Source organism: Prionailurus bengalensis, chromosome F2 (assembly GCF_016509475.1).
Source record: "Prionailurus bengalensis isolate Pbe53 chromosome F2, Fcat_Pben_1.1_paternal_pri, whole genome shotgun sequence".
Taxonomy (NCBI): Eukaryota; Metazoa; Chordata; class Mammalia; order Carnivora; family Felidae; genus Prionailurus; species Prionailurus bengalensis.
Window position 1 is genome coordinate 30,183,192 of NC_057353.1, and position 10,088 is coordinate 30,193,279.

A 10,088-nucleotide genomic window follows, 5' to 3' on the forward strand; every position below is an offset into this window, starting at 1 on the left:
AAGCAGTCACCCTGTTGTGAGCGCCTGGAGTGACCAGTGTGTATGCACTCCAGGCGCCTAGGGAGGCGGCGCAAAGAAAGAGGAGTTGGTCTGTTTGTCTTTTTCCTGGGCAGACGTCTTCGAGCCCAGTCCTTATGGATATGCCCAATTGCTTTTCTAAAATATTGCATGCTGAAATTCCCTCTGTGCAGCAACTCAAATCGGGGCCGACCCCACAAGGACTGTCTTTTTAAAATTAATGTAACTCTGGAAACCAGCACTGTGGCAGGCACAAGTATTTGCAGTAATCAAGAGAAGGAGGACACTGGTTATCCAATCCCGTATGCGTTCTACACCAGTGGATATAAAGTAAATGCCTCTTGCAAGGGAGTCATGAGGCTTTTTAAAGTTTTTTTCCCCCAATCTTTTTTTTTTTAAGTCTGTAGCTCTTGAGGTCCCAAGTGTATACTAAACTGCACTGAGTCCCTCAGTTTAGAGAGTCCCATCTCCCAACTCCCTGAAGTAAGCTTGTGATTCCATTGGGGAAAAGGGGAGTTTCAGACTTGATGAGCCACTTTAAAAGGTACCAAGGAAGTAGAGGTTCTTCTAGGTGGGGTACAAATGGATACCATTCCACTGAGGTGACATCAGACACGACTCAGAGTAGAATGAGTGACAATCAAAAATGTACTCATGACAGGAACTAGAAAAGTATTCAATGCTTCGTATATAACTAGGTATATCCAAATCAATATTCATTAAGGATGGGGGAAGGGTGAGATTGGGAAACAATTATCATTACTTCAAGATTTGCTCTTGAATAAATCTGTTTAAGATCTCCATCTCAGATTTGCTTGTGTCTCTGGAAAAACTTCAGATTTTACAGCTGGAAGCAACCTAAGACATCAGTTATCCCAGTGTCTTTGTTTGTTTAAGATGGGGAAATGGATTTATAGCATTTAAGTGATATGCCCAGGGGCGCCTAGGTGGCTCAGTTGATTAAGCATCCAACTCTGGATTTTTGCTCAGGGCATGATCTCAAGGTTTGTGGGATGGAGGCCCGAGTCAGGGTCTGGGCTGACAGCACGGCATCTGCATGGGATGCTCTTTCTCCACCGCTCCCCCTCGCTTTCTCTCTCTCTCCCCCCATTCCCCCACTCATGTGGCCTGTCTCTCAATATAAACAGCCATTTAAAAATAAATGGGGGCGCCTGGGTGGCGCAGTCGGTTAAGAGTCCGACTTCAGCCAGGTCACGATCTCGCGGTCCGTGAGTTCGAGCCCCGCGTCGGGCTCTGGGCTGATGGCTCAGAGCCTGGAGCCTGTTTCTGATTCTGTGTCTCCCTCTCTCTCTGCCCCTCCCCCGTTCATGCTCTGTCTCTCTCTGTCCCAAAAATAAATAAACATTGAAAAAAAATTAAAAAAAATAAAAATAAAAATAAAAATAAATGAACGATTTGCCCAAATTAGTGGAAAAGCCAGGACTAAAATTCAAGTATCATTGACTTCTGGTATTCTTGAATCTAAGAATCAGCAACTTAACTTGATTTTGTATGTTTCTTTTAGCTGCTTGGGTCAATCAATAGCAGGTTTTCTAGAATTTTACTAAGTGTTTAGAATGTTCTAGATAGGTGGCAAATATTTTATCAGTCCAACCAAAAAATTAAAATATTCTTACTTTTTCAGCTCACTTCCTCTGGAATTGTAGGGAGCATTAGATGATTAGACTAATCAAGATTGCAGTTGCTAGCTTTTTCATCTCTGTTCTCCTTTGTGGATTTCTCCTCTAGGTGCTACTTCAATATGTCAGTTTCCCTTAATTTTGTGTGTAGTCCATTTATCAGTTTACATCCTCATACAAGTGAGATTCTCCTGGTTCGAAATGACTCCCATAACCATATTCTCTATCCTGAGAACTTTTTCCCCAAGCTGAAAGTCTCTATTTCGATCTGTTGGCATATTCACTTGGTGTCATCTGTCATATAAAACTTGAGCCAAAATGGGATGCTTTCTTACCATATCATTCCCTCTAACAAAGGCAGTCTATCACATTAGAAACCTTGAGTTGGCTCTTTACCCCTCCTTTCTTATTTCTCTCATGGAAGTCGCCATTAAGCTCTATCAATTATGCCTCAGAAGTGTTGCAAACCTGTACTCTTCAATTTCTCAGGTTGCTTCCTCTCAAATGACTCCCTTCCTTACCTAAGATACTCCAATGATTCTCCATTATTCACAAGATTTATTAACTTAATGAGGAATCTCCAGCCTCAGCAATAACTACTTCCCCTCAAGCACCCCACTCTCCAATAATTTCCTAAATACATCTTCTGTTTCTTTCATAGGCTCATACTTTCACACATGCCTTTCCTTTTCCCTTGAATTTTCTCTATGCCAGGGTTTTCCAAACTTTGAAAATAAGAATCAGGTGGGGTGCTTGTTAGTAAACACCGTTGTCCACATCCCTCCCTGGGTCTAATTTGGAAGGTCTGGAATGGGTCCTGGGAAGCTAGATCTTTAACAAGTCCTCTCACATTCATTCTTGTTGGATCAGTTTAAAACACAGGTTTCTCTTTTACTCCACCTTCAGAATATTATTCGGTTATCCTTTCGACTGAGAAAGCTGAGTACATAGGCAAAATTCAGTCCTCCAGGGTATCAGGCACATGCTGTGGTAGCAGCCACTACATACTCTCCTTACTAGCACTAACCAGGCAGTATTATAATTTACCTGATCCAAAAAACACTTTCAGTGGCTTCCAGTAGCTACAAAATAAAATCTGCACCCAAGTCAATTTAACAAACCCATTCTAGATTTGATACAACATTGAGTACGACACAATCTCTGACCTCAAGGAGCTCACAAAGTCTAGGAAGGAATGGCTCAAAGACCTTTCTACAGGCTGTGCTTGCTGTAGCCTCAGACCCTTTCCAGGTGTTGTTCCTTTTACTAGGAATGCTCCTTACCCTCCACCTGGTTTCTGCTTTTTCTTTAGCAGTCACCTCAAATATCTTTTCCTTAGGAAACTCTTCTTTGTTCTCCCGACTAGGACAAGTCCTGCTGTTATTACATTCACTTTGTATCTTCTTCAAAGCATTTGTCCCAGACTTGATTTTGTATTTGTATGATTATTTGATTAATGTTGGTCTCCCCCTCCAAGCTGTAAGCTCCTTGAGGACAGGGGCCTGATGTTGTGGTTATATAGACATTCACTGTAGAATTCTGGTTAATCTGTGTTCATGTCTATGCACTCATCTATAGATTTGTTATATCTCCGAAGAAATTTATCTTACATATTCTGTATCAAGTCTTTGAACACTAGAATTTCAAACATTAACAGTTATAACAGCTAAACTCTCTGATTACTTTATTACATACCAGGCACTTAAATGGATCATTTTATCTTCACAAAAACACTTTCAAGATGGGGTGCCTGAGTGGCTCAGTTAGTTAAGCTTAAGTGCCTGACTCTGGATTTCAGCTCAGGTCATGATCTCTCACCATTCGTAGCCCCATGTTGAGCTCCCAGCTGACAGGACAGAGCTTCTTGGGATTCCCTCTCTCTGCCCTTCTTCCATGCACACACACACTCTTTCTCTCTCAAAATAAATAAACATTTAAAAAAAACGCTTTAAGATCAATATCATTGTTCTCCTTTCATCGAATGGCCTATAAGAATAATTCAACTCCTACCTCCTTGTCCCCAGTATCAGAAACTGCTCTCCCTCTTCATCGCCTGACTTAATTGTACTTACCACCTGTCTTCCTGGTGAACCTCATGAAGTAATCTCTTCATCTGGAATTCCTTCTCCTTTCCCCAAATTTACCTAGCCATCTCCTCCTCATCTTTCAGCTCTCAAAAAAAGGCTTTTAGGACATTTTCCCTGGTTTCCTATTGTTACTGTGACAAATTACCACTCATTTAGTAGCTTTAAACAACACAAAATTTTTTACCTTACTGTACTGGAGGTCAGAAGTCATAAAGCCCATGTGTTGGCATGGCCGTGTTCCTTCTGAAGGTTCAAAGGGAGAATCCAACTCCTTGTGTTTTTCACCTTCTAAAGACTACCTGTGTTCCTTGGCTCACGACAACCCCTTCCTCCGTCTTCAAGGACAGCAAAATGGCATCCTCAAATATCTCTTTTCCTGTCCTTCCACCAATCACCTTCTCTTGCTCTGACCCATCTGCCTTCCTCTTTTAAGAAGGCTTGTGGGTACATTGAGCCCACCTGATATTTCAGGATACTCTCCCTATCTCAAGAGCCTTAACTCAATCACACCTGTAAACTCCCTTTTGCCATATAAAGAAACACTTCCAGGTTTCAGGGATTAGAATGTGGACAACTTTGGGGGATCATTATATTAACTACTCCAATATATGTTCTCATACTTCCCAGAACTGACACATGGTAAGGCCTCAAAAAATAGCTATCTACTGAATCAGGGAATGAACAAATAAACATTGACAGACAGCCCCTCCAAGAGCATTCTTAATCTTAATCAGCATTAATAAAAATGGAATCTTCACAACAAGGAACATCAACATAATAGCTTGTTACACTCTGCTTGACAGGTCAAAAAACACCTGGAATATTTTGCTCGGTTCTATACTTCAAGTGTGGAAGAGGTAGATTGGGGCAGGTTTAAAGGAAGGCAACAGGATGGTGGAGAATGAGAAACAGTAGTATGTAAAAGAGCACTTAATAACGTTTGGGGCTTAATCAGAAGAATTGAAGAAAGGTGTGAAGTGAAGACCCCCCCCCCCCAAGACCTACCATCACACCACTATTATGGCAGCCAGTGTGCACGTGCGTGGATGCAATGCATGTGTGCATTTTGGAAAGCAAGCCTTTTTAGCAACAGTTTGTTCCAGAAGGAGACTTTGTAACATTTTCATAAATAACTACTCTTTAGGAGGTAATTTAGCTGTCCTCATAAGCATACATAAAATTATTTTGAAATGACTTAAATTTTGTTTGGCACAAATTGGATACTCACACGTTATTAATTCACTGTATGTATGTTTGTTTGTTTGTTTGTACATTCATGAAGCTTTATTTTCCTCCAAAACAAGTCCAAACTTCCAAGCCTGGCCCACCAGCAGGTCCCTTCAGGTCCCTTCAGACCCAGATGGGGAAGCATTTCTGTTTCTTTCTTTCTTTCTTTCTTTCTTTCTTTCTTTCTTTCTTTCTTTCTTTCTTTCTTTCTTTCTTTCTTTCTTTCTTTCTTTCTTTCTTTCTCTCTTTCTTTCTTTCTTTCTTTCTTTTAATGTTTATTTTTGAAAGAGAGAGAAAGAGATGGATAGAGACAGAGGGAGAAAGATAGAGGGAGAGCATGAGAGCACAAGGGACAGAGAGAGAAGGAGACACAGACTCTGAAGCAGGCTCCAGGCTCTGAGCAGTCAGCACAGAGCCTGACACAGGGCTTGAACTCACGAACTGTGAGATCATGACCTGAGCTGAAGATGGACACTTAACAGACTGAGCCACCCAGGCACCCTGGGAATCATTTCTTAATAGACACCCGTACCTCTCAGGCAGAGCTGGAAGGGAAGGGCCCCTCTATGTTGGCTTGCAGGGTGCTAACTATAAGATTTTTTTTTTAAGTGTAATAGCAGCTACTATTAACTTTACTCCTTGAAATTCCCACCAACAAAAAAGGAAACAAATATTTTAAAATATGAATTAGTTTCTAGAGTATATTTTTAAAATATGATAAAGTGGTTACCTCCTTCTCAGACGCTAGATGCAACACCTGTCCAAAGTGTTTCCATTGCCCCAATTAATATGGCCAGAAATTTTTTTGCATACTGTTCTCAGAGATTTGAAGCTTCAAAGTATACTTTCTCTTCTGTATCAGAACGATGATGACACAGATTAGTGGATGTAGAGAATGTGCTTCCCAATAGTTTCATATTTTATACCACTGTTTGAATATTTTATCACTTATATTTCTTCGTTCATTTATTCAGCAAATAATGATATAGAGCCTTTGATGTGCCAGGATCTGTTCTAGGAACTGGGAATACACTGGTAAACAAAACAAATAAAGATCCCTGCCCTTGGGGCGCCTGGGTGGAGCGTCTGACTTCAGCTCAGGTCACGATCTCTCGGTCTGTGAGTTCGAGCCCCGCATCAGGCTCTGGGCTGATGGCTCAGAGCCTGGAGCCTGCTTCCGATTCTGTGTCTCCCTCTCTCTCTGTCCCTCCCCCATTCATGCTCTGTCTCTCTCTGTCTCAAAAATAAATAAACGTTAAAAAAAAAAAAAAAAAGATCCCTGCCCTCATGAGCATTCTAGTGGGGAGAGGCATGGAAAATAAACAGAATAACAAAATCAAAACAGCATATGATAGACAGTGGTAAGTGCTATGGAGAAAAGTAAAGCTGGGAAAGTGGATAGGAGTCCTGTAGGAGCAGGAGGGTGAGGATAGGAGTCCTGTAGGAGTAGGAGAGGCCTGCAATTTTAAATCCGGTGGATTGAGTAGGGGAGACTTAAATGGAGAGCTACAGAACGTGAAGGAGTGAACACCAATGTCTGGGCAGGTTTCTGGGCAGAAGAGCAGTGCCCAGGCTCTGAAGGGAGAGTGCATCTGGTTAAAGTCCAGCCAGAGGGAGGAGGCCAGTGTGGCTGGAGGCCAGTGGAGGAGGATATGTGGACAGGGAGGTACTGGTGATGTGACGGTGGGGGTAGGTAGCACTCCCTGTAGGGACTTAAAGACATTTGCGAAGGGCTTGGCTTTTTACTGAAGGGAGGTGGGAAGTCAGTTTGGGGTGGGGAAGTCTGACCCAGGCTCACTCTGGCTGCAATGTAGGGAAATAGCAGCAAGGTCAAGATGATCACAGGGAGGTGAGTTAGAAGTCTGTGATAGATAGCTGAGAAGTGAGAGTGGCTCGGAGCAGTGTTGGTGGTGGCGAGGGATCGGGTTTTTGTAGGAGTTAGAGCACATGGGGCTTGCAGATGGATTGCATGGAGGTGAGAGAAAGGGAGGTGTGAAGGATGACCAGGGTTTTTGATCTGAACAAACGGAAGGCTATAGGTATTGTTAATTAAGAAGAGAAGGAAACCATTTGTGTGTTCCTCGATGAAGCACAAAATCTCTTGTGATTGCACTCAGGTATAACCAAATTCTGGAGATAAAGGGAGGTGTAAGAATCACCTTTGGGTAGATTATGTAATAAGGGTGATCTTGAGGCAGAGGGCTACATCTCATTTTATATTCATTAAGTGGTTGGTATCGAAAACATTCTATAGCCAAATCTGATAACCCTTAGATTCTTTAACTTCTTTCTGATCAGGGATAGACAGAGATATGGGAAAACATGGGTAAAGAGCTATGCAGGCAAAACTCAACCACAGGCACCATATATCTTCATTATGAATTAGGGGAATAAAAGTTATTTTTGCAAAATTATTATTTTTTCATAAGGGCTAGTTTTGTACTCATTATTGTGATTATTATGTCCAATGAATATTCGGTTCTAAGAAACAAAAAGAACTGCTGATGAAAAGAATGTGTACATGCTTGTTGGGCTGCCTAATAAATAACTATTTGATGATGATTCTGCAGTATGTTTAAAGGGTAATTCTTCTTCTGTTGCTTTAGAGAATTCATTTGGCATTCTAAAAATGGATGTAATTTCAAGCAGTGGCCAAAATGTATCAATTAGCCTGACATGTAGGTCTTTTTAACAGATCTATAAATTTCCAATTTCCTTTGCCATCTTAACCATGGTAAATCATCCTGAACAAGATCATTCTTTTGAACAACAGCCTCCTTATTAACTGAGATCAATTGAGATTAGAAAATGAAAAATACACTAGATGCTGAGAACTCTTTATGAAACCACATTTGTAGGGTGAGGATTGAATGAAGATAAATGGGTTATTTTCAGCTCCCACATCAGAGAAATTTATTCTCTATATCCCACTGCTGGATTAAACACTAATATATATTTGGACGGTTTACTTGCTTGCAAGAATTATCTTTTCCCCATTGAGGTTCTGTATTAATGGAAGGGAATGCTTTTTAATTTCAGTGTATCTTGCTTTGCATACCACATACATTTTTACACATTAAATTGCACAAAATTGATTTTTTTAATTGAATGATAAATTAATGACTAAGTCCTTTGTTTTAATTTCTGATTGATTTTTGTTTGCTCTTTGCATAAAATACAAGATGCTTAGCACATCATATGGACCCTTAAGTGATCTGCATTCTGCCTACCTTTAAAGGTAATCCCCAGCTACCCTGGCCTTCTTTCAAATCCTACTATTTTACATTCAAGGTTTTTGCACATAGTGTCTAAAATTTTAGTTCTTTAACACTGCCTGCTTTATTTTTCCTGCGTAACACAAATAGTACATTACTTACTTACTCAATTGCCTATCTTCCCCTAACTAGAAAGTAGGCTGCAAAAAATACATGGATTTTCATCTTTCTTTCTTCACTGCTGAATCTCTAGCATCTAGAATTGTATTGGGTATATAGTATGCACTCAGAAAAAGATGATGAATGAATGAATGATTCCTTATCCTGGTATACCAATTTCCCTTCTCGAAACCTAGGTAACTTGTATTCATCATCCTAATTCCAGCTTAAATATCACCTTTTCAGGCTACCTTTTTTTGACCCTCCTAAGACAAGATCAACTTTCTCTACTATTTGTTCTTACAATTCTCTATATTTCTAAGTTCTCCATAGAACTTCCTAGGATTTTAGCTTATAAACTCTACTTTTTGTGAGATAATTTGCTTAACTCCTGTCTTCTCCCCTAAACTGTAAAATATCTCCTTTTCTTGTTTTTTAAAAATTTTTTAAATGTTTATTTATTTTTGAGAGAGAGGAAGAGAGACAGCACGTGCATGTGAGTGGGTGAGGGGCACACAGAGAGAGGGAGACACAGAATCCAAAGCAGGCTCCCGGCTCTGAGCTGTCGGCACAGAGCCAGACATGGGGAGAACCCACGAACCATGAGATGTTGACCTGAGCCAAAGTTGGACACTTAACCAACTGAGCCACCAGGTGTGCTTCTATCTTGTTCTTAATGGTGTCTCCGACATCTAGCATAATGCTTGGGACAAAGGGATGGTCTATAAATATCAGTTAAATGAAACATGGTTGGAAGAATGATTAAGCAATACCTCATTATAACTTTCAGTCCTCTGTTCCACTTGTTCAATGCTCTCCCAACAAAAACTAGTTGTTAGTGAACCACAAAGGAATGTTTTGCAATACCGGGAACAGATCTTATTTAAATATACCCCTCAATGAATTCATTAATGCTTGTAGGATCCCTTAAAGTTAATGCATCATACCAGCCTCTTCACCCCCCCAGTTTATTTAACTAAATAAATATTTAATGTGTTTCTCCTCTAGACCAAGCCATATAGAGGGAAAGAAGGTCATGTAAATAATGCAAAGACCATAAGCTTTAAAATATAAAGCTCTCTTACCCTCTAACTGCCTGTGTGAGCTTGGCAAAGTTACCAGTTAAGCTTTTGGTTCTCTATCTGTCAAACAGAAATAGCAATACCTATTTTGTGTGGTTTATGTAGTGGTTATCAATGATGCATGTAGTATGCATGTCACATAGTAAGTGCTCAAACGATAGCAGTTGTTACTACTATCACTAGAAGGTAAGCTCCTAGAGGGCAGATTACACTTGCATTTCTAGTACCTTACATACCAAATACTCTTAAAAAAGATTGGTTAAACTGACCAACAATGGGAACTGTGGCAGAATATATGCTCCTTCTCAACTCTCATCGGGCTTAGAGTCTAAGCAAGAAAGTAAGTTCCAAGACAGATTCATGAAATATTTAGATAATAATGAAATATAATACTTCCTATAGTTTATAATTCATATGAAATTATAGTAACATATGTGTTACAACCATAAGTGGTTTGCATGGCCAGGCAGGAAAAGATAAGGGGTGGCTGGCTGGAGTTATTGGAAAATGATATGTTCACATGTTGGTGTGTGTGAGATCTATACGAGTGAGCCTCCTGTGAAAATGTTGTATTTCTTTGTCAAAATTTGATGCTGGCTACACCAATGTTGGATAAAATGGATTAACCTGCCGCTTCTGTGTTACTATAATGGCAGGCAA